Source organism: Mus musculus, chromosome 17 (assembly GCF_000001635.26).
Source record: "Mus musculus strain C57BL/6J chromosome 17, GRCm38.p6 C57BL/6J".
Lineage (NCBI taxonomy): Eukaryota > Metazoa > Chordata > Mammalia > Rodentia > Muridae > Mus > Mus musculus.
In genome coordinates, this window is record NC_000083.6 from 61,335,904 (window position 1) to 61,361,889 (window position 25,986).

At 36.3% G+C, this 25,986-nt stretch overlaps 2 pseudogenes; one reads left to right on the top strand and one right to left on the bottom strand.

Moving 5' to 3' along the window:
• Window positions 1–254: 254 nt before the first annotated feature.
• On the bottom strand, window positions 255–2,467 carry Gm52282 (annotated as a pseudogene).
• A 22,201-nt stretch (window positions 2,468–24,668) lies between these two features.
• On the top strand, window positions 24,669–25,712 carry Obox6-ps1 (annotated as a pseudogene).
• The last annotated feature ends 274 nt before the right edge of the window (window positions 25,713–25,986 follow it).

A 25,986-nucleotide genomic window follows, 5' to 3' on the forward strand; every position in this document is an offset into this window, starting at 1 on the left:
AAAATTTGATGAGAATTTGAAGAGTTTATAGATTGGCTAAGTAACATTCTTGGGGAAAATGAGGACAAAAATTTTAAAGATATTTCCATTATTTTATAGCAGTTTATTAGGAAGGAACCTATATTCATACTTATATGTAAACAAAGATGTCAAAAATATCTAGAGAAACGCATCTGATATCACATGTGTACAGTTATTGTTACATTATCCTTTATATAACCAATGTACAATACTTAAGTAAAGTTTAATCCTTTTTAAGCAAACATTTTTGCATACACTGCCTTGTCTTTATCATTTGTTTTACTTCAAGTAATCTGCTTGGAGAGCTTTAACTCCTGGGGCTATCTCCTGTACCTGCTTAAGATCAGCCAGTGTTCATCATATTATTTTAATTCAAACTATCCTTGTGCTTTGCAATACAGTGTTTTGTGCTTGCCATGTCTATTTCATGAGCCTCTAAACAATTTAAATTGCTCTCTGCCAATTGGGCATCTTCAATTTACAAGCACCAATACTTAGCTCACGGTTTAAGGCTATAGGTTGCAGTCAGGATGGATCTGCTGTCTCAATAAAAGCCTTTGAATTATTCATATGCCTTAAAACTTTGTGTGTTTTTAGTAGCCACCTTCCAGTTTATAGATTTGAAATAAGATATTCCCAATTTTTAAGTCTTTGGTTTTTAATAAAATTTTACCTACATCTTTTAAATCTTTAGCTCCATCTTTGGGTTCTTACCAGTGTCTTCTTTGGATTTTTTTTTCCTCTGCCATTTGAAATTGTTGCTGACAACAGGTAGCATTTGTCACAGGAGTAGCTAGCACTGAGAAGGGTGGATACCTTAAGAGACCATCACATGAAAAAGAGAAATGTACGTCTGAATTTCAGTGAAAACTACAAGGATTTGGTGATAATAGTGTTCTGAGACATCCAGCAGATAAAGCTACATATAGGATATAGAAACAGCTCAATAGATAGATTATATTGCCTATATTGATGGAAGAGATTTCAACATAGCCAAGGGTGCTAGAACTATCATAATACACAGGAATACTGGTAAAGAACCTGATATTCTCATTCAAAACCCAAGGCAATTAGTTGCCACAAGTTTTCACTATAGCATAAAGGTTTTTATATTATATTCTACAAAAAGGGAAAAATTGTTTTGTTTGCCTTCCAAATTATAAGTGGAATATAATAAACAGAAGCAGGCAACATAAACTGGAGGCTTTAGATGCAGAACTCAAAACAATGGTAGGAGAACATCCTCAGCGCGATATTTGCATAACTTCCATTCCCCTGTGGGCTTCTAGCTGCAAGTAGACTCCAGTTTCCTTATCTTTATTTGCAATAGAAGGGGAAGTTTGCTAATCTTCCTGAACAATTAGGTGTACAGAGAAGAAACAGATTATTCCTGCCAGAAAATTTATCTTTACAGGTTATCTAGCTGCACTAAAGTCTACAGTGAAACATAGGCTTTAATGGGACTAGAGGATGTTCTAGATTGCCATCGAGGATGCATAAATGCAATGCTGACAGCTGGCTAAGCTGTGAAAAAGCAAAACACATTGGCCTTATAACAATTAGCCCGAGTTAAGAAAAGAGGAGTGTACCCTGGGAAGCCTGGCCAAATAGCATCACATTCACTTTCCCCACTGAAGATCTGCTAGCCTTAACGTGGGAAATATCCTAAGATAGTAGTCCAATTATGCTATAGCACTGATCCTCAGTCCAATTATCCCAGAGCCCTGAATCCCCAAAAAACTGCATGCATCCCAAGTATCTTGAGAGCTTACAAAACAGCTTGTTGAGAGCCACCCTGGAAATTCGGATTCTAACAAGCTCCCAAGTGACGAAGATACTGCTGACTTCCGTCTACATTTGGGGAATGTAAGGAGCAAAGGTGTGATTCGATTCAAATCTTAAAATATTTGGTTTTCAAGACTTATGGTGTATGCTATAGTTTTTAAATGTGGATGGGACCAAATAGAAACTATGAGAATGACCATAATAGTCACAGGAATAGGGATATTCTTTCAGTGTCAAAATCCAGTGTTAAGTATATTGTTTTTATACAGAGGGTGCTGATAACCAATTGTTTTAGCTGGTGCAGTAAGATATATAGAAATACTAACTTACATGTAGCATTATTCTTTAGAAATTATATTGCAAATCACATATTAAAACATCAGCTTGTTAGCATACACCCTCACATATAAAATATGTAGATCACCCCTGGGCTGCAGAATTTCTTTGATTTGCAATCAAGTGACTCCTGTGTAGGAAGCTATCAGTGTGTACCATGGGAGATAATGCTCTCACATAGCACTGTGCATTGCAAAGAGAGATTAAGTGTTTGGTTTACTAGAAGGAAAATATGTTCAAACAATAAACACCTTGTCCCATGTCTTCATTTTGGTAGCAAAAGTTTTAAGATCAAAACTGCACTTTTTATACTTTCACAACCCATGACATTACCTTAAAATACAAAGGAGAAGCTGGAGATGTGGGTCAGTGCTTAAGAGTGCTTGCTGCTCCTGCAGAAGACCTTGTTTTCATACTCAGCATTTGAGAGAGTGCACAGCCCCTTGTGACTCTAGCTACGAGATCTGATTTGATATCCTCAGTCATCTGCAATCACACACACAAACACATAAACACAATACACACATACACACACAAACACATACACACACACACATACACACACACAATTTTTAATTAAATAACCACAAAATTCCTTTCTAAGGAAACAACACTTATCATGTACAAGGGATAAATAAATAAATAAAAAATCAAAGATGCACTGTTCTTCAATTATTGGCACTATTAGTAGTTTCAACTTTTGTCCAGAATATATGGGAATTTAAGATACCAAAGATTTTAAAATTATACAGAATCTATGCATTTCTTTTGCTGTACTGAATTACTCACAAACTTATAAGGGAAGACAAGAAAAATCAAAGTCTCTCTGTCTCTCTTGTCTTTGTATCTCTCTTCCTCTGTCTCTCCCTGCCTCTGTTTCTTTTCCATATATATTCCCAAACTGTACATTGGCTTCACATGAGAACTGCTTTTTTAAAAAATAATTTCTTCATAGCCAATATTATTTTGTCTTAAAACCATATGAAATAAATATAACACAACAGTGCAAGTAAAATTTTCCTTTTTTCAAAATTTTCCTTTTTTTATTAGATATTTTCTTCATTTACATTTCAAATCCTATCTCGAAAAATCCCCTATACCGTTCCCCTGCTTTGCTCCCCTACCCACCCACTCCCAGATTTTGGTCCTGGCGTTCACCTGTCTTGGGTCATAAAATCTTCTCAAGACCAAGGGCCCCTCCTCCCAATGATGGCTGACCAGGCCATCTTCTGCTACATATGCAGCTAGAGACAAGAGATCTGGGGGTACTGGTTAGTTCATATTATTTTTCCTCCTATAGGGTTGAAAACCCCATCAGCTCCTTGGGTACTTTCTCTAGCTCCTCCATTGGGGGCACTGTGTTTCATCCAATAGATGACTATGAGCATCAACTTCTGTATTTGCTAGGCACTGGCATAATCTCACCAGAGACAGCTATATCAGGGTCCTTTCAGCAAAACCTTGATGGCATATACAATAGTGTCTGCATTTGATGGCTGATTATGGGATGGATCCCCAGGTGCACCAGTCTCTGGATGGTCCATCCTTTCATCTCAGCTCCAAACTTTGTCTCTGTAACTTCTTGCATGGGTATTTTGTTCCCTATTCTAAGGAGGAATGAAGTATCCATGCTTTGGTCTTCCTTCTTCTTGATTTTCTTGTGTTTTGCAAATTGTATCTTGGACATTCTAAGTTTCTGGACTAATATCCACTTTATCAGTGAGTGCATATCAAGTGACTTCTTTTGTGTTTGGGTCATCTCACTCAGAATGATATCCTCCAGATTCATCCATTTGCCTAAAAATTTCAGGAATTCATTGTTTTTAATTGCTGAGTAGTACTCCATTGTGTAAATATACCACATTTTCTGTATCAATTCCTCTGTTGAGGAACATCTGGGTTCTTTCCAGCTTCTGGCTATTATAATTAAGGCTGCTATAAATATAGTGGAGCATGTGTCCTTATTACCAGTTGGAACATCTTATGGGTATATGCCCAGGAGAGGAATTGCTGGATCCTCCGGTAGTACTATGTCCAGTTTTCTGAGGAACCTCCAGACTGATTTCCAGAGTGGTTATACCAGCGTGTAATCCCACCAAAAATGGAGGAGTGATCCCCTTTCTCCACATCCTTGCCAGCATCTGCTGTCAACTGAATTTTTTATCTTAGACATTCTGACTAGTGTGAAGTAGAATCTCAGGGTTGTTTTGATCTGCATTTCCCTGATGATTAAGAATGTTGAACATTTTTTCAAGTGCTTCTCAGCCATTCCATATTCCTCAGTTAGGAATTCTTTGTCACCATGCAAATTCCAACTCAATTTTTCATCGAACTAGAAAGGGCAATTTGCAAATTCATCTGGAATAACAAAAAACCTAGGATAGCAAAACTATTCTCAACAATAAAAGAACCTCTATTGGAATCACCATGCCTGACTTTAAGCTGTATTACAGAACAATTGGGATAAAAACTGCATGGACTGCTACAGTGACAGACAGGTAGATCAATGGAATAGAATTGAAGACCCAGAAATGAATCCACTCACCTATGGTCATTTGATCTTTGACAAGGGAGCTAAAACCATCCAGTGGAAAAAAGACAGCATTTTCAACAACTGGTGCTGGCACAACTGGGGGTTATCATGTAGAAGAATGTCAATTGATCCATTCTTATCTCCTTGTACTAAGGTCAAGTCTACGTGAATCAAGGAATTCCACATAAAACCAGAGACACTGAAACTTATAGAGGAGAAAGTCGGGAAAAGCCTCAAAGATATGGGCACAGGGGAAAAATTCCCTAACAGAACAGCAATGGCTTGTGCTGTAAGATCGAGAATTGACAAATGGGACATCATAAAATTGTAAAGCTTCTGTAAGGCAAAAGACACTGTCAATAAGACAAAAAGGCCACCAATAGATTGGGAAAGGATCTTTACCTATCCTAAATCAGATAGGGGATTAATATCCAATATATATAAAGAACTTAAGAAGATGGACTCTAGAAAATCAAATAACCCTATTAAAAATGGCATACAGGGCTTATACTTTTAAAACTCACATCACTTTCATGATATTTGTGATTCTAAAAAGCATGTGAAACTTTCAGCTTTCAACAATTTTGTCTTCCCTTGTTAAATGTAGGTCATCATATAAGACCCATGAAAACCACAAACTTTCCTTTGCAATGGCCCACTGAATTAACTACCCTTCTTGCCCACTTGGTCTCTCTACCTGTTGATCCACAAATGACATAAGTCAGGAATAAGCATTTTGCTTACTTTTTGACCTCTTAGTCAATTTACACATTTTCTCTAACACATCAAGATTTTTGTGAAGAATTACCACATGATTACAAATAGAAGTGAGGAAACATTTCAAGGCTATGAATGTATCCCAAAAGGCTGCTGAGCTATGATTAAATCCTTACATTCCTCTTAGTCCCCTCTGATTGACTAATTGGGAAAAATGTAGTAAAATACAAAAAAAAAAAAAAAAAAAAAAAACCTTTTCCCTCCTTGCTGTTGTCAAGCCAGTATTCTATACTATAAACATTAAGATTCAGTTTTGTCTTCATGGTTTATAAATTCCCTTTTCATTTAGCACAATGAGAAAATAATTTCTTAAATATCTTTCTTGTCTCTTGGAGGTTCCACTAAACTGATTGCATTTATCTTGCTAAAAAGAAGTTTTCTTTGATCCTAACCCTGATTTAATGTCATAAAGTTTAGCACATAGAGAAGGAAAAAAAAAAAAACGTTAAAATATGCCTAGGTCTGGAGTTTCCGATCAAAAACCTTATGTGAAATACAGGAAGTTTCCTTTCTAAGCAATGACATGCATTTCTATCAACCCTCTATGGAATACAATGTCAGTCCTCTGAACTTCTAGTTTATGTGAACCCTGAGCCATTTTAGTCCTGTACAGGTGACACTGTGTTATTTCCTGACATTGACTGGATGGAATAAATTAACTAACACTTTTCCTAGAGCATAGACACAATTTGGATATCATATTGGGAGGACTAATGCTGAATTCTTCCCAATCTCTATTAATTAGTACTATTACAAATGATTTTACTTTGACTCCAATATTGAATATCTATGAATCCTAATAAAGCCCTATGTGAATTCAATATAATAAGTAGCTTATAAATGTATATAATATGCAAGGTCATCATATATCTCTAGACCTTGGCAATGATACTATTTATCAATATTTTTAATTTATCTAAACACCTTCATAACTTTTATTTTAACGTGTTTTTTATTAATCATTCCATTCATTTTCATCTCAAATGATATCCTACCTCTCAATTAACTCTTCCAAAGGCCCCCATCGCACAACAACACTCTCCTCCCTCCCCTTTGCCTCTATGAGGGTGCTCACCCACCCTCTCTCACTCCACCCCTCCTGCATCCCCTTATGCTGGAGCATCCAACCTCCACAGAACCAAGGACCTCCCCTTCCATTGATGTCAGACAAAGCCATTCTCAGCTACCTATGTATCTGGAGCCATGTATTCCTTCCTGCACACTCCTTGGTTGGTGACTTAGTCCCTAGGAGTACTGCGTGGTCTGGCCAGCTGATGTTGTTCTTCCTATAAGGTTGCAATCCCACTCTGCTTCTCTAGTCCTTCTGCCAGCTCCCCCACTAAGGTCGCTGAGCTCAGTCTGATGTATGGCTCCAAGCATCCATGTCAGTATTGGTCAGTTGCTGGCTGAACCTCCCAAGGAGCAGTCATACCAGGTTTCTGTCAGCAAGTGCTTCTTGACCAAGGCAACAGTGTTTGGTTTGGTGTCTGCAGACAGGATGGATCTCCCGGGTGGGGCAGTCCCCGGATGGCCCTTCCATTTTTTCTGCTCCAGTTTTTATCCCTGTTCTTCCTTTGGACAGAAATATTTCTGGGTTAAAAAGTTTGAGATGAGCTTGTGGCCCTACCTCAAACCCCACAATCAATCAAAATGCAAAGTTGTGGAACCCTGTCCAATGGGAAGAATTTCAAAACATATCTCTAACTAAGGATCAGTGAACATTGAAGCAGAGGGAGCAGAAAGATTGTTAAGAGCCAGAATATAAAGAAGTTTCCTGCATTCTTTTGTTTTCCTATTAATATAAGAAGCTATAGCCATAAAGTCTCCGCACGATGACTGCCTAAATATGGGCTCAAATACAACAACATAAAGATATGACAAAGTAGTTTAGGAAAATTCCATGAGACCTAATTCCTCCACAAAAATTATGGGCTACTGAGGAATGGTGGGAGGAGGAGAAGAAAAAGTCTTCTCCATGGAAGTGCATTACAATTGGTTTTTCTAAGATAAAATTTTTAGCCCTGAAAACATGTACGAGCTTAATGTTATAAGGATTGAACTGGTTGTATTGAAGAATATATATATGTATACTTATATACATATGAGAATTCAATAATAATAAAAAAGATATATTTAAAAATAGGAAAAGACATATGGAACGTCTTGGTGGGAGAAAAGGTAAGGGAGATATATTGTAATTATATTATAATATCAAATATGGTAAGAGAAAGATTTAGAGAGTAGGGAGAAAATAAGTTTATATACATAAAGATCATTAAAGATATCCACACTTTCTCTGCAGAGAAATTTCAGTCAGTAAACACACGATCCCTATGGAAAAATTACATTTAAATATCTTATCTTATAAGAAATGCATTTAGGGAGTTAGGATCCATATATATGGTATACTGAATTTCTGAAATAAATAGTAAAATATAAATCATTTGGCTTTGTTTAAAACCGGATGAGAATATAAAAATTATTCTTATTGCTTCTCCTAACATCACACTCCAAATAAGCATTTGTTTTGAAATTAATGATTTTTCAAGTGTAACTATGTAACTTAGCTCAGTGGAGATTTTTCAAAATTGCTTAGGGATTTCCAAATATATCTAGCCTCTAAAGCTAATTCCAAAACTTCCCCCATGAACATCAAAACCATTAATATTCCTACTTTTCAACACTAAATATATGTTATTTCTCAGTGCACTTTTGTTCTACAGTAATATCTTTGAAACTGCAGTATGAGTCTATGTGAGAATCCATTTATTGATTTATTAAACATCTTTTGCTGTCAGAACTAAAGATAATAAAAAGAATAAAAACATTCTTGTCATCTTTAATTTTCTTTACAATGTTTTATAGGTAGGAAGATGTATGTATGGATACACAAAACAAGAGTTAACATTGAGAGGAATATATTGAAAATAAGTTATTGGATGGTAAAATGAAATGATGAACCCTTTCTAAATGCCAAACTATTCATATTTTTTTTTACTGAACTTAACATACTTTTCTTAATAGCACGAGAGTTTCAGATTTCTTAAATATTTTAGACATTGGGTTTTTAAAAATTTTTTCTAAACAAAGAACATTGTGAAAGTTTATTTTTCTCTCATACTTTTCAGTAAAGAGGAAGAGAATCAGTGATACTTATGTTATGAGTGCAATATATTTGAACATCTTTTGGGCACATCTAAATTAAGGCATCCACCTTATCATTTTCTGCTTTCCTATTAAACATTTTTCGCCATAGGATAGTCAGCAAATTGGTTCTTCAGTTATTAAAGTGATTATATAAACATTTCAAATATACTACATCTATGTAAAATGCTTTTAAAACTCCTTAGATTCTTCTTAAATTAATAGAATTTTTGCCAAATTTATTTATAGTTAATAAGCCAAATTTCCAGGCAGTGTTGTATAGAAACAATGCAAAATTAAACAATTTTGTTCCAATTTTATGAATCCCGAAATTATTTTGAAAACTAATCTTTAAATATGAGCTTTTGTATTTTGCATATTTATCAAGAAAATGCAGCCTTTCCAAGGAAAAGATGTTCTTTCTTTTAAGATATTCTTTTATGCTTCATGTATCTACTCTTAAGCTATTCTTAGTTTACTAAAATTTATTTTAGTAATTATAAAAAGGCACAGCAGTTCAGTATTCAGATGTCTGATCATAGTGAGTCTAACTCCAACTGATAAATCTACAATAGACTGCCATACTTAAGGGTCATGTAACATTACAGAACAGTGAGGGGAAAATCATATGGATCAGAGGACCAGAAATCTGATGCACGATTTTGTTTCCTAGAAATAGCAAGAAACCTGACCCAAGATACATCAACAATATGACTCCCTAAGCATGGTGTCAATAACAATATGAATAGACATGATATCATGGAATGGGAGAATTGATTGGACCTCACCTTTAGACAAAGAACTAAGCTGTGCTGAAAGAAGAAGAATTAATCTTCCCCAGGAATAAGACTCTAATTGGTTAATAATACCATGTGGTCAGCCCAGGATACCATGTGTGTATAAGTGCCAATGGATGAATTTATCAGGTTCTAATCACATATTTATAAAACTAATTACAGTAACAATAGCAGTTATAGTTAAGGAAGGAGAAGCCATGAGAGGAAGATTGGTAGGGCCCTTGAAAGGGGAGGGCCTGGGGAAAACTACAATAGGGTAAATTGCGTAATTATATTTTAATTTAAATATTGCAAATACAATATAGGACAACTAGAAAAAATTTATCTTACTGAGATGTTTGATAATACCAAGGCATTTGCTGTGCAGTACTCAATACTTCTTGATAAATAAGAGTGTACTTTTAACTGGACAACAGTGGTGCATGCCTTTAATCTCACCACTCAAGAGGCAAATGTATGTAGATCATTGTCAAGGCCAGCTTGGATTAAAGAGCAAGTTCCAGGACATCAAGGGCCACAAGACAAATCCTGTCTTGAAAAAAACAAAACAAAACAAAACAAAACAAAACAAAACAAAACAAAAGAATAACCTCAACAAAACCAAAAGAACAGCAGTAAAACAAAATGACAAATTCAAAACAACAGAAGAACAAACAACAAACAAAACAGAATAACAAAAAAGATTGTCCCTTTATTTTCTAAAATTAAATTGACAGATTAAAATGAAAAAAAAATCTGCATTAAAACCTAGATTATGCCAAGGAGAGTGTGGTTGAAACTGTACTATTCTTTTACTAGTAAGAACGTGGATGTGCTTCACAGCACCTTTTACTTTAAGTTTCCACAGAGTTAATTACTATTAAATAGTATATATTAAATATATATATACACACATATATATGTAAATATATATATGCACGCATATATATATATACTATTATTGTGCATATCAAATTGCAAATGCTTTTTGTTTTAAGTACGTATTATGAAATTATTATATAATTCTTTTAAAAATGTTTAATATAAGTGCATTATGAGAATCATCTATTCTAAGGGTAGTATTCTTTTCATATCAGCACAGTAATTCCATGAGTAGAATGTTTCACTAAATGCTGATAATGAATTTGAAAAAAACTCGAAGTATAGATTTTTTTCCCTTTAAACAAAGTTCTCATGGTTTCATCTGCAATTGGAACATCAATGTATTTTTTTATTTTCTGGGACAATATCTCATTTGAGAAGAAATTGTCATAATAGCGTCAGATCTCTTATTTTATTTATTAAAGTTCTTTGAGAACTTTTTTTATTGGTTATTTATTTATTTACATTTCAAAAATCCCCCTTTCCTGTTTCTACACAAACTAGACACACATCTCTTCCCCACTGCCCCTGCCTCTATGAGGGTTCTCCCTTGCCTACCCACCCACTCCCGTCTCACTGCCCTGGCATCCCCATACTCTAGGGTATCAAGCCTCCACAGAACCAAGGGCCTCCATTCCCATTGATTTCAGACAAGGCCATACTCTGCTACCTATGCAGCTGGAGCCATAGGTCCCTCCATCTGCACTCTTTGGTTGGTGGTTTAGTCCCTGGGAGCTCTGAGAAGTCTGGTTAGTTGATATTGTTGTTCTTCCTATGGGATTGCAATCCCCTGCAGTTCCTTCAGTCCTTCCCCTGACTCTTACATTGGGTTCCCATGCCCAGTCCAATGGTTGGCTGTGAGCATCTGCATTTGCATTGGTCAGGCACTGGCAGAGCCTCTCAGGAGATACCTATACCAGGCTCCCATAAGCAAGCACTTCTTAGCATCAGCAATAGTGTCTGGGTTTGGTGTCTGCAGATGACATGGATCCCTAGGTGGGGAAGTCTCTAGATGGCCTTTCTTTCAATCTCTGCTCCACTCTTTGTCCCTGCATTTCCTTTACACAGGATCAATTTTGGGTTAAAGGTTTTGAGATGGGTGGGGTGGGTAGCCGAGTCCAGCAATCAGGGCCATGCATACTTAACTACAGGATATGATCTCGACAGGTTCTATCTCCCCTCTGTTGTTTATTTTATCAAAACATTTAAAATGCAAATTTAAGTGAAAGAGAAAACTTGATAAAAATGTCCCTCGAACTGTGTTCACAATTTATTTTAAACCATTGGAACACCTTGAGATATTTAATAATTATATGGATGATTAACATCCCTTTTCAATTAAGAAAGAATATTTTGATAAACCCTAATTCAAAAAGATTATAAAGTAAACTAAATTGATGAAACCGAACAGTTCTGTAGTAACATGATACTTATACAAAGGCATTTCAAGTACACTGGAAGATACATTCAATTATGTACTACAGAACTTGCAGATAGTTATTTGGATTTGGTACAATACAAAAACACAAGTTATTAATCTTATAAAATGCTTATTATTATTAATTGAGTTGTAAGCCACACAGAACATGTAAAATAATGCATATCTATTTCCTCATTTAATATTGCTAATGTTATCCCTGAAAAATGTAACTGATCCCTACTCAGATCAAGCTTCAGTCAGAGTCTGAGGAAAAGCATTTAGTATAAACAATTCACATCATTTACACTTTTGCATTAATTAAATCCTTCCCGAACAAAAGCACACATTAGAAATGATGATGAGCTCTGATGTTTACAATTGCCAAGAGCTTAAAGTCAGTCAAAGGCAGTTTATCTATGAACTTGTCTCTTTTACTAGCAATAGGAATGTCCAACCAGTACTTGATATATAGAAATCTAATTGAAAGTGTTGAAATCTCTTAACATTATGAGTTTGCAAGAATGCTGTCCTATTTATGGGCTTTTCTTGTTCTTTAGAAGTGGTTTTTATAGCAGAGAACAAGAGTTTTAATGAATGGTGATTAAATAGGTCAACATTTAAGTTATTTTTAACTTCTGGAAAATATGAGAGCAAAGAACATATAATTTTGGCTTATGTGCAAACAACTAGAAACTATTTAAAATAAATAATAATGATCTATCAGACTTGGTTAGCCTGTGAGTACATTTATATGGTTTGCTTTAGATTCAAGTTGACTCTCCTGTGGAACTTATTTTCCATAAAAAATTTGTGTTGCACTTGCTAAGGTTCTCAGTTAATGCTATTCTTGATTATAATTATAGATTAGTGTTATTTTGCCTTCACAATCAGCGCTTTAATTTGTTGTAGGTTTGGTTAATTATAAAGTGATGCATAATTCCATTAACAATCTTTTTAGGAGCCTAATTTTTAAACAGGCTTTCAGAAAGAGTGTGCGTTATGGTTCAAGCAGGAATTATTATATTTTTACTTCTGCTTGCTGTTCTTTTGGGTAAAAGAGTTTATTCACAAAGCAGTATGTTTTACAACAGTATTCATTGGAAAATAACACCAGGATTAGTACATCTTTATGAGAGGATTTCATTAAAGAATGAAAAGTGGAAATAGTTTTATATTACTAGCTATGAGAGCTTTGAAGCAGTAGGGTTAACTGAAACCATGAATTCAAGACCAATCTTAGCAATGTAGAAAGATCTTGCCTCATAACAATCTAAAAGTAAATAAATAAAACAATATCCAACTAGCTATCTAGCTAACTACGACTTCTTGAGGCACATTCCAAAACAAAATCTGGTTTTATCACCTAATTGCTCTAAAAATAACTAAACATTTGAATTTGCTTTTAACTTAATTCATATATCTTCCTGTATGTAACACTTCTTCTCCCCCAATATATAAGGAAAAAAATGTATGGCTACTAATATTGGCATAACCTGATCTAGGACAAAATTAAAATCAAAGTAAATATGAAGTCTAACCATACTTCTAATTACTTTGGGTAACATGTAATCTTGTTAGGGAAAACATTTTGATTTTGGAAATGATATTAATAATACTCAAGCTGTCCCTAAACATTCTAAGCAAAAGCAACTTGGGGAGAAAAGAGTTTACTCTGTTTATACTTCCAGGCCATAATCTATCACTTAAGGTAACCAGGGCTGAAACTCAAACAGAAACTGAAGCAAAGATCATGAAGGAATGCTACCCACTGGCTCTCTCATAGTCTCATGGCTAGCTAGCCTTTCTACATATCAGAGGCTGCATCCACGGCCTAGGGTGCTACCATCCACAGTTGCCTCCGCCTTCCCATCAATCATCAATCATAAGAATCTCTCTCAGATGTAGCCACAGGCCAATCTGATCTCAATAACTCTCAACTGACTCATGACTTTAGGCTGTATCAATTTGACAGCTGAAGGTAACTAGAGGAAACCCTCTGTCCACAGATACATATACCACCTTCAGATTCTGTCCATATTGTTTTTCAAACAATAACTTTAAAGTGACAATTCATACAGTTATAGCTTTACATAGCACAACCGCTACCAGGCATTCAGGAAGACAGAAATACACTTTAAAGTTGTCTCAGTGGAAAGAGGGAAGCAGTATTTGTGGGTTTAATGACCATTGGTTATTTTTAAGAAAAACACTTGGGCCGTTTGGTGATTCACAATCTCAGAGATCTCTGACATAAAACTCTTATTCAAAAATGTCATTCTGCTGTTGTGATAGTTTATGTCGTAGAACAGTTGCAAATTTATTTTATAGTGTTCTATTCTAAATTTGTACTTATTTAATTCATTTTTAATACATGCAAACAAAATATTTTCATCATATCAATCTTACTTCATCTCCTTCTTATGTCCTCATGGTCCACCTAACACATTTCTCTTCCAGCTTCAAATCATTACCTTTACTGTTTAGTGTATTTTTAATTTTTTAATTTGTTCTTCCCTTATGCAATAATTTCTGACTACAGCATCCTTTCCCTTCGCTCCTCCCATTCTCCCCTGCCCCCTAGCCCACTACTCTCCCTGAGATTCACTTTCTTCCTAGTCTCTGCCTTTAACTTCCAGGGAAATGAAATGAATATGGCACAAGAAGATACATTAAGACCAGGCACAAATCTTCAAGTCAGGGCTGGACAAGGCAACTCAGTAGGAGGAAAGCATGTCTCCAAAGCAAGCCAAATCAATGTATACGCATGGTTTGGGGAGGGAGGGACATTATTAACTGTGCCATAAGCAACTTAACATCGTCCATGCCCAAATGATAAATTACTACTTCTCAGTCAACAGCCATCTTTTGATGATAGATCCTCTCAGCTAGGCATGGGGCCATGTGGATTCTTCTCTAATCATGCTGGAATATTGACAGACTTGATTGTGTACAGATCTTATAAGTAAGCATAACAACTGGGTTCATGAACATAGCAGTCATGTCAGTTGGAGAAGTCAGTATGATCAAGCATTGTTCCCATTCCTCCTGCCATTGAGGGGTTGATGCGTACCTCATTTGTGAAGTAAGCCCCAAAGTCACTTACTCTCAGAATTTTTAACAGTTATTAATAACTATACATTAATTGCCCCCAAATGCAAAAATAGAGCTTCTCGAAAAAAGACCAGGAACACCCAAGGATTATGGGTATAAATATAAATATTTAGAAGATAAGTTGACAGAATTTAGCAAAAATAACCATAGCAGTTTGTATTCTCGGGTCTATGGGTATTTGAGTCTATGGTGTTTGACCAGGCTTAGAACAACAGACATGGATCTTCTTGCACCTCAAATCCATTCAGAAGATGTCTGCTTACCCCCAAGACAGTCATGCCACTATGTTATCAGTGGGCAAAACTTTTCTGAAGTTAGGAATTTTGGCATGCCTTGCCCCTTATTAGCAAAAGCTAGAAGGCAGGGGGGAAGTATCATAGTCATTTTGAGGTTGATTTTGCTTTGTCATGCAGAGTATGTAGTATCTTTATCATGAGGTCTAATAATCTAGTTATGGTGAGCAACCAGAAGCAGTAGAAACAGCTCATGTTTGACAGGCTTCTGGGGAATATCTGTTGAGCAGCTCTGTCCATTCGTGTAGGGTACCTACAAACCTCTTTGTATTTTAAAATGACATTTTAAAAAATTATGTAACACACTATTGAGCTTTCCTAAGATATTTTTATGAATCACTACTTTTTATTAATCCTTTTTATTAATCCATCTCCTACCTGTAAACTCTCATATGCATTTTGCTTTATGCCATTAACATGATGACTTTGCTGTGTAACACTTAAGAAAATACATGTTTTAAGAATTTGTTTCAATTATAATATGTGTTGGTGTATTTTCTGCATGAACACATGTGCATCTCTTTGTACCCAATTGTTTTAAGAATTTGTTTCAATTATAATATGTGTTGGTGTATTTTCTGCATGAACACATGTACATCTCTTTGTACCCAACTTCTAAAGAGGTCAGAAGAGGTCTTTATTCACCTTGATTGAAATTATGAAGAGTTGTTAACCACTAAGTATTTGCTACAATTTTAACTCAGGTCTTCTGGAAGAGCAGTCAGTGCTCTCAACCAACGAACAACGTTTCTATGGCCCTGGTTTCATTTCCATAACCACATATATCTAAATAATATTGTTCTTTATTTTGAAATTTCCAATTTATTTTAATGTAGACTCTTTTTTAAGATAGTCCCTATAATTTCATAATTACATTGGTATCTTTTATGTCTCCCCTTCTGTCTCTAAATGTGGTAATTTATGTATTCTCTCATTTAGTTTGATCAAAGGTGTGTTAGTTTTGATTATCTTTTCAGAGAAACAACTCTTCATTTCATTTCTTCCTTGTGTTGTTTTAAATTTCATTAATTTCTCCCCTGATTTTGGTTATTTTTCTACATCTACTAGTTTTGAGATGTTATTGTTTTATCAAGGCATTAGGTTCATCATTACATAATTAAAGTGAGTTCTTTTTGACCTTTAACGTATGCACTTACCATTATAATTTTTTAACAGGGTTTCTCTGTTTAGCCCGGGCTGTCCGGGAACTCACTTTGTAGACCAGGCTGGCCTCAAACCCAAAAATCCACCTGCCTCTGCCTCCCAAGTGCTGGAATTAAAAGCATGCGCCACCACTGCCTGGCTGCTTTTATCTTTTAAAAGTAGATATAGGATTGATGTATTTTGATTTTTTATTTAATTCCATTTTATTCAATTTCCTGTTTTTATTTCATCTCTATGTGGGATATGTTATGGCTTGACAATGTTTCTATTGTAAAATTAATTACTCCTGTGTTTGGTGCATACACATTTAGAAACATAATACTTTTCCCTGTCCCCTTAGTATGAGGACAAGATGACCGTCTTTATTTCTTCTCCTTAGTTTTGGACTGAAGTTTACTTTATCATATATTAAAAAAAGCAATACCAGCTGCTCTCTTAGTTTCTTCATTTGGAATACCTTTCCCATCCTCTTACCTTCAGTTGGTATCGATGTGTTTTTGATTGTGTCATATCTTTCTTCGAGTCAGCAAAAGGTAGTTCTTGTTTTTTAATCCACTCTACTCATCTGCACCCTCTTATGGAAATTCAGATCATTAATATTTAGAGCTAGCATCGAAAGGAGTGTATATTGATGGTTCTCTGTATATTATTGATTTAGAGCCATTCTTTAGACTTCTTTTTTTATTATTTCTTATTAGATATTTTCTTCATTTACATTTCAAATGCTATCCAGAAAGTCCCCTATACCCTCCCCCTGCCCTGCTCTTTTCTCTAAGTGTTCTGCTTTGTTTAGTCTGCTTATGTGATCACTTAAGTGTTTATCCTTCTCTTCATACTGAAATATTTCTTCCAGTACTTTTTATAGAGACACCATAGTGGTCATAACATATTAGTTTGGTTTAATTATAGGAAGTTTTGATTATTTTCAATTATGATTAAAAAATGGTTTGTGTTGGCAAAATGCTATTCCAATGGGTATGTATTTCTTGGCCCATATGGCTTTAAAATATTATTTAGCAACCCTATAGGTGGAACAACAATATGAACTAACCAGTACCCCAGAGCTCTTGACTCTAGCTGCATATGTATCAAAAAATGGCCTAGTCAGCCATCACTGGGAAGAGAGGCCCATTGGACTTGCAAACTTTATATGCCCCAGTACAGGGGAACGCCAGGGCCAAAAAGTGGGAGTGGGTGGGTAGGGGAGTGGGAGGGGGGGTATGGGGACTTTTGGGATAGCATTGGAAATTTAAATGAGGAAAATACCTAATTAAAATATAAAAAAATATTATTGAGCATTCTTTTATAACATACTCCATCATTCTCTACTGCAATATTCAATACACTTTTATTTCTGTGATTTTAGTACTTTAGCAATAAACTTAAGAAATTTCTTTTCTGGTCCTTTTCTAGATAACATCCTGTAAATCTATAGTAACTTCATATAATTGTTTTCTCTTCTGCCTTAGAAATTTCTTTTGGCTAATGCCAACCAAAAGGTCAAAATCTCTCTCTCTCTCTCTCTCTCTCTCTCTCTCTCTCTCTCTCTCTCTCTCTCTCACACACACACACACACACACACACACACACACACACACACACACACACCACACACACACACACACACACACACACACACACACACACACACATACACAAACCCAGAAACAAAAATGTAACAAAAAAAAAAGAAAGAAACTGAAATAAACATGGAGGCTAGCTTCAGAACTTCACCTCTCCAGCTGCCCCTCCAGTCCCACTCCCACTCCCACTCCCACTCCCACTCCAACTCCCACCAGTCTCATCCCCCACACTGCAGCAGGAAACCTATTGTGGTCCTCCTCTCCCCTCTGATAGCATCCACAAAGATCTTCTCCTCCAACCTTACGTCCCCCTTCTCATCTCATTATTCCAGCTTCCAACAGCAGTAAGCATTCCCAGAGAACACAGCAGCAAAACAGCCACGAAAACGCAAACCAAGTAAGGACCTTCACTGTTTTCTCCTTTCCTCCAAACCCAGTGCTCAGGCTTATCCCTAGCTCTGTAGCAGAACACCGGTTGCAATCCCTTTCCACACTGCCCACACCTCCTGTGGATCCCACAGATCTTCCCGTACTTCCTTCTCTCAGCACACTTGCTATTATCTCAGTCCCTAACTTCCGCAGGAACCTCCTGCTAACCAGAATACCAGTCCTGCCAGGGATACAGGTAAGGTGACAGACCTTCCCTGGTCCATCTGTTCCTCCAAATCAAATTCTCCACTCTCATCCCCAGCGATTTAGCTCATCATCTGGGGTATTCTTCACCATCTACCCCCCATTACAAGGAGATGAAATAAGAAATAAGTAGATCTATGTTGAACATCCTCCTCTCTCCCTCTTGTGAACGCTTACAGATTTATTAGAATAACTTACACATTGTTGTCTATCTTGTCTAATGATAACTATCTACTAACATAAAATAGAAATGACACAAAATACATGGTTGTTGTTGTTATGCAAAAACTTCCCTTTCCATAAATTACTCTAGGAAACTCTCTTATTTGTCATTGTGGGAACAAAAATCACATGAAGACATTCCATTAAAAAGTATGTTTTTACTTTTAAGTCCAGACACATCCCAATTTCTGCTAAGTTATATTATCATGACCTGAAACTGAATGATGGTTGAACAGAGAAAATAAATGTATGAATGTAATTAGAATTCAAAACATAGCACTTGTTTTTACATATCTCTACTACATATTGATGTATTTCCCGTAACTCCAGTTTAGTTTTTATTATCTTCAATGCCTGAACTCTAAGACCTAATAATCCTATTAATTCTAAATTTAGTGGACTTAATTACATATTTTCTCTGATGGTGATCAAACATGTGAGGACCAAGACTTACATTCTCAAATTCCTTGCCCTCTTTGAGTATCAGTTGTAATGAAATAAACTCACATGCTAAACAGAACTGAATTATCAAACCAGCAAGTATGGTAGACATATTAAATGGGGGTAATAAATAATTATTTCAATATTTTCTAGAGATTTTTTACTGCTTACATTTTAGAATTCATTCTTGCTTGTTTAATATGTAAACTGCATTGCCTAAGTTTACTATTTATATTTAATGAATATAATTATCTAAGATAAGTATACTAAACAATCACATCCCTTTTAAATTTGTTCATTTTTTTGTCTAAGACCATCATTAAAATCTGTCACTTTAATTGTCCTGATATATAAATTTTTATTGTTTTTACTGTTTTCTTTATCAATGACTTGCTATAATATTTCCTCAGATATATGCTAGTGAATTGTTCTATCAATAATCAAGTCCTCCTTAAATTTTTGTCAAAGAAAACTGTGTGGCGTTGATGTAATAAATCTTGAGATTGAACGTAAAATATTTTTGCATTCACTTGGTAACTACCCAAGCCTCCAAAATTATACCTCAGTTTCAAGGGTTAGAATAGAAAAAATAAATCTTACCACACAGCTACCTCTCAAGAAGGTTCCAGGGTTCCATTGCCTGTTTATGAAACATAATCAATTTTAGAAGTAACATGATTTCACAATGAAGTCCCATAGTTTAGTAATATCAAATCTCATGAAAGATCTTTTTGAAACTGTAGCTTATAATTTATTTTCATTTTAAAATTCTGATTAAGCCTTATAAATGAAGTAATATATTACTTCATTGAAGCTTTACTATAACAGTGGTGAGAGAAATAAGTGAGGGCAAAATAATATTTGTCCACAATTATTGAGGTTAATGATGAGTGGGATTGAAATGAATGATAATGAGATCAAAAGATTTTTATAGTTTTTATTCTTTTATTCTTCATTCATAAGTTACTTCTCAACTGAAATTTCCCCTCCTTAATCTCCTCTCAGTCTGTCCTTGTGGTTAAAATGTGCTTGGCCCATCGGAAGTGGCACTGTTAGGAGGTGTAGCCTTATTGGAGGAGTTGTAGCTTTGTTAGAACAAGTATGTCACTGTGGAGTTGGGGCTTTGAAATCTCATAATTATTCTCAAATCTAGCCAGTGTGATACAGCCACTCTGTCTGGCTGTCTGAAGAAGATAGTTTCCTACTGGTTGCCTTCAAATCAAGATGTAGAACTCTTGGCTCCTTCAGCACCAAGTTTGCCTGCATGATACCATGCTTTCCACCATGATCATGATGAACTGAATCTTTGATAACTGTATGCCAGCCCTAAATGAATGTTTGCATTTATAAGAGTTCTCTTAATCATGGTATCTCTTCACAACAATGTAACTCAAACACTCCCCACACCATTTGCCCAGATCCACTTCTCCGTCCATTCTCTTCAAAAAAACAAGAGCAGCCCTCTGAGAGATATCTACCGAATATGACCTAACAAGATACAATAAGACTAGGCATAAGACTTTATAAGCAGAATGAATTGTTGGGAAAATGAGACACTGACCAGCTAGCTGAGTTGCATGGAATTTACACAAAGAACTCTAGAGATACAGCATTCATGAGTAATCACTCATGTGGTAGGGATTTTCAGACACACAGCTGCCTTTTAGGTTTTTATGTTCCTGTAGAAATCCCTCCTGCACAATATGGTAAATAACTCCAGTAATCTCACTGATACCCTTAGATGGTTCTACATGCAACCATTTATTTTGCCTATAATTGTTGCCTTATATAGGGTGAATATTGATTTCTTTTTGCTTTTGAGGGTTTGTTTTTATTTGTTTTCTTTGTCTTCTCAGGAAAAATCTCACAGAAAAAGATAGGAAACTTTTCAAAAGAGGAATAAAACATCAGACTTTAGAAAATACCCACAGTGATGTTAAAGTTGGGAAATAATGTAACATACTCTGAGCATAAAGATAATCTTCATTTTCTACAGAATTCATTCTTCATTCAGAGATGAAGAACTTTCTTTCCAGACTTCCTTTCTAGTCCATTTTTATTTATTATTTATTCTTATTTGATATTTTCTTTATTTACATTTCAAATGCTATCCTGAAAGTTTTCTATACCCTCCCCTTGCCCTGCTCCCCTACCCACCCACTCCCACTTCTTGGCCCTGGTGTTCCCCTGTACTGGGGCATATAACATGTGGATTCTTTAGAATAGGGAAAAAATACACATGGAAGGAGTTACAGAGACTACCCCACACGGGGATCCATCCCATAATCAGCCACCAAACCCAGACACAATTACATATGCCAGCAAGATTTTGCTGAAAGGACCCTGTTATAGCTCTCTCTTTTGAGGCTATGCCGGTGCCTGGCAAATACAGAAGTGGATGCTCACAGTCATCTATAGGATGGAACACAGGGCCCCCAATGGGGGAGCTAGAGAAAGTACCCAAGGAGCTGAAGGGGTCTACAACCCTATAGGAGGAAGAACAATATGAAATAACCAGTACCCCCAGAGCTCCTGTCTCTAGCTGCATATGTAGCAGAAGATGGCCAAGTCAGCCATCAATGGAAGGAGAGGCCCTTAGGACTTCCATATCCGTTTTTGTTGTGAGTCCCAGTCAGATCCAGTCTTACAACATTGAAAAAACAAAATGTACAGACTGATCTTTGAAAATGAATTACAAAACAGACAATACAGCAGGGGAGATAGCCCAGTTGGCATAGTGTGATTCATCAATACATGACGAGCTGATATTGGGACCCCAGAACTCATTTAAAATCCAGGTCTGGTTTTTATATGGTATTCATGTCTGAAATCCTATTGCTGGATAGGTAAAGACAGGGACTATTGGAGCTAGTGATATAGACAGTCTTTTTGAAATGCTGAGCTTCAATTCTCTGGTAGACTGTTTAAAAATAAGGAAGAAAAGAATAGAAGACACCCAAACTTGACATTTCACCTTCCCATGCATGTGTGCACAAGCACATGTGGACACATTCACACAACCACATGAGTTTGTTTCTCATGTGCACAGCACATGCACACAGAAGTATAAACTATGTTGTCACTTATTTATGCACATACATATATTTGCATTAAAAATGGAACAAATGTATTTTTAGTTACGATGTTCATTTCTTTTGCTAAAGTTATACTCACCATTTTCTGCGATAAATATTGGACCTGTGAGTACAGTGGGGATACAAATTTCAGTTCCTCTCATTGAAAATAGAATGGCAGCTCTCCACTAAAAAAACTTCCAAAGTTATTTAGGCTTTAGTGTAAAAGTATATGTTAAATTTACTGTTAATTTAAAAGCATTGGTGGCTGTTTTAGAATATTCTATTTTTTGTTAAGATAAAATGGTGATCTTGACTGAGTCTTCACATATTTTGATATTTTTATTAAATAAAATTCTTTTTTAGGAAAGGACCATGTGTGGAATCAAATATAGAGTTTAAAATGCATAAAGGGGGATTGCAAGCTTGCACAACCACTCTGGAAATCAGTCTGGCGGTTCCTCAGAAAATTGGACATAGTACTAGCAGAGGATTCCACAATACCTCTCTTGGGCATATATCCAGATGTCCCAGCCGGTAAGAAGGGCACATGCTCCACTATGTTCATAGCAGCCTTATTTATAATAGTCAGAAGCTGGAAAGAACCCAGATGCCCCTCAACAGAGGAATGGATACAAAAAATGTGGTACATTTACATAATGGAGTACTATTCAGCTATTAAAAAGAATGAATTTATGAAATTCCTAGACAAATGGTTGGACCTGGAGGGCATCATCCTGAGTGAGGTAACACAATCACAAAAGAACTCAAATGATATGTACTCACTGATGAGTGGATATTAGCCCAGAAACTTAGTATACCTGAGATATAAGAGACAATTTGTAAAACACATGAAACTGAAGAAGAACAAAGACCAAAGTGTGGACACTTTGTCCCTTCTTAGAATTGGAAACAATCACCCATAGAAGGAGTTACAGAGACAAAGTTTGGAGCTGAGACAAAAGGATGGACCATCTAGAGACTGCCATATCCAGGGATCCACCCCATAATCAGCATTCAAACGCTGACACCATTGCATACACTAGCAAGATTTTATTGAAAGGACCCTGATATAGCTGTCTCTTGTGAGACTAGCCCGGGGCCTAGCAAACACAGAAGTGGATGCTCACAGTCAGCTATTGGATGGATCTCAGGGCCCCCAATGGAGGAGCTAGAGAAAGAAACCAAGGAGCTAAAGGGATCTGCAACCCTGTAGGTGCAACAACATTATGAACTAACCAGTACCCTGGAGCTCTTGACTCTAGCTGCATATGTAGGCCAAAAGATGGCCTAGTAAGCCATCACTGGAAAGAGAAGCCCATTGGACAGGCAAACTTTATATGCCCCAGTACAGGGGGATGCCAGTGCCAAAAAGTGGGAATGGGTGGGTAGGGAAGTGGAGGGGAGTGTATGGGGGACTTTTGGGATAGCATTGGAAATGTAATTGAGGAAAATACGTAATAATATATATATATATATATTAAAAAAATAAAATGCATAAAGGGAAAATTATAAAAGGAAGGATTTAATAATTGTAGGGTGTATATAAAATCAGGTAGAGAATGAAATATGAGGAAGGATATATTAATATAATAATAAATAATAGCAATTTAATAAATTAATAATAAATATGAAGGAATCAAATAAAATACAATGAAATAAAATATAAGGAGGAAAAAATAACACTGAAAGCATTTTGAAAAGCCATATTATAACTGAGTATTTTATTATAAATGTAAATAAATGAATTTAAATAAAGATTCTATAGAGATGAGGAAAGGGAAGTGTTAATAAAACTTTACATACATACATCATTAGTCTAGGCTAATACAGGTACATCAGTATCTAAAATGGTGGTTCTCACCTTGTGGGTAGTGACCAATTTGGAAATGGGGGTCTTATATCAAATATCCTTTACATTAGATAAATACATTATGATCCAAAGCAGTAGCAAAATTACATTTATAAAGTAGCAACAAAATAATTTTATTATTAGGGTCACCACAACATGAGGAACTGTATTTAAAGGTCTCAGCATGAGGAAGATGGAAAACCAGTGTTGTAAAGCCTCTAAGGTTCCAATTCGTAAAAATCAGAGAAGTTCTGTGAGTGTTTACATTCAAAAACAGAACGAGTTACTGTGAGGTCTTGAGTAAAGGTAGGTGTTTGCCAAACTCTAACTGGGATAGACTGAACTTGGAGGGTAGGAGATGTCATACTGGGCAGGTTAGGAAATGGACGAGGCCGCGCTAAGCACATATACTGGAGTTACTGAGTAGGACCAAAACCTTTCTCTGAAGCAAGCAAACTTATTTCTCCATTGTGCATTAAACAAGTTTAGACTCTTACTTTGAAAATCTTGAAGCTTTTCAGAACGTAGATAAGAAAGATCAGACCTGCCTTTGAGTAGAAATCAAACAGAGGATTGGGCAAACTATAGCAACCCTCTGGTTTTAGTTTCTCCTGTAGGAACATGCTTCAGTACAATCAGAGCTCACATATGCCCCAAGGTCCCTCCTTGCATTCAAAATTCCAAATGTCTTCAAGTGGACCCATAGAAATCAGTTTTCAAATGCATCAGAAGCCTGCAAGGAATTTGTCTTTCCAAATGTTCCAGAGTCCTCTAGTGATCCCAAGAAGTCCAATGAAATCAAGTCTTTCAGTCCCTGAAAGGGACCTATGTCCGCAAGAGTCCCAAGGTCCATCAGGAAAATCAAGTATACAAATGCAGCTAGGTCTTGTAATGGACCCAGGTTTACCAATTCTGAGAAGCCTCTTAATGCATTCAAGTCATCAGATACCTTCAAGATCCTCAGTGAGATCTGGTTTCCAGGGTTCTCTAGGACCTATGGTGTGGTCACCTAGTTATGGTGACCAACGAATCAGCCTTGTGACTCCAAGGAAGCAACGGAAAATACGCACTGTATACGCCGAGGAACAAAAGTGTGTGCTGCAAAAACATTTTGATAAGTGCACATACCCAAACCGGGAGCAACGCATGGCACTGGCAGTTTTGGTTGGTGTCACAGCAAATGAGATCCAGATCTGGTTCAAGAACCACCGGGCTAAGTCCAAGTGGGAGAGTCTCCAGAATGTTCCAGCAGCACTGCCAGAGACAAATGAAAGCTCTGAAGCTGTTTCTTAGTCAGTCCATTTTCCTGATTCCTCACCTGTTGTTGCTTCTGCCAATGGAGAGTCCATGTGGTCAGGCCCATTTGGTGAGGATTCCAGTCGCAACCTCAACTGGAGCCAGGAATCTTCTCTGCCTTATAATCAGGCCTGTGATAGTGCCAGGTGTTGTCCACAAGAATACCTGCTTAATGGCCATGCCCGTGTTACAGCTTGGAACTCTGGTCAATCAGTAGCAGTTGAAGTCCAGATTGGCCTAGCAGTAGCTGAAGCTCCAGTCGTCATGGTAGCTTCCACACAAGGTCCAGAGTATGCTGAAGATTCAGGTCCATCTACAGAGGAGCTCTGGCAATGGGTTCTTGAAGACTTTGATGAGTTGGAGGATTGAGATAAACCCGATTCCATAAAACACCTCTCACCCCCCCTTGACTTATCCAGGCCTTTATAGAAAGGAAGATGTTTGTTAGTGTATTTGGAGAAATTAAGTAGGCCTATCTGTAGTAGTTTCATGTCACTGGTTTATATAGTGGGATTGTTTTAAAAAACATGGAAAATATTCCTTCCTTATTGTTGAATTAAATATTCTTTAAATAAAAGAAAGAAAACATTAAAAAGAAAGAAAGAAAGAAAGAAAGAAAGAAAGAAAGAAAGAAAGAAAGAAA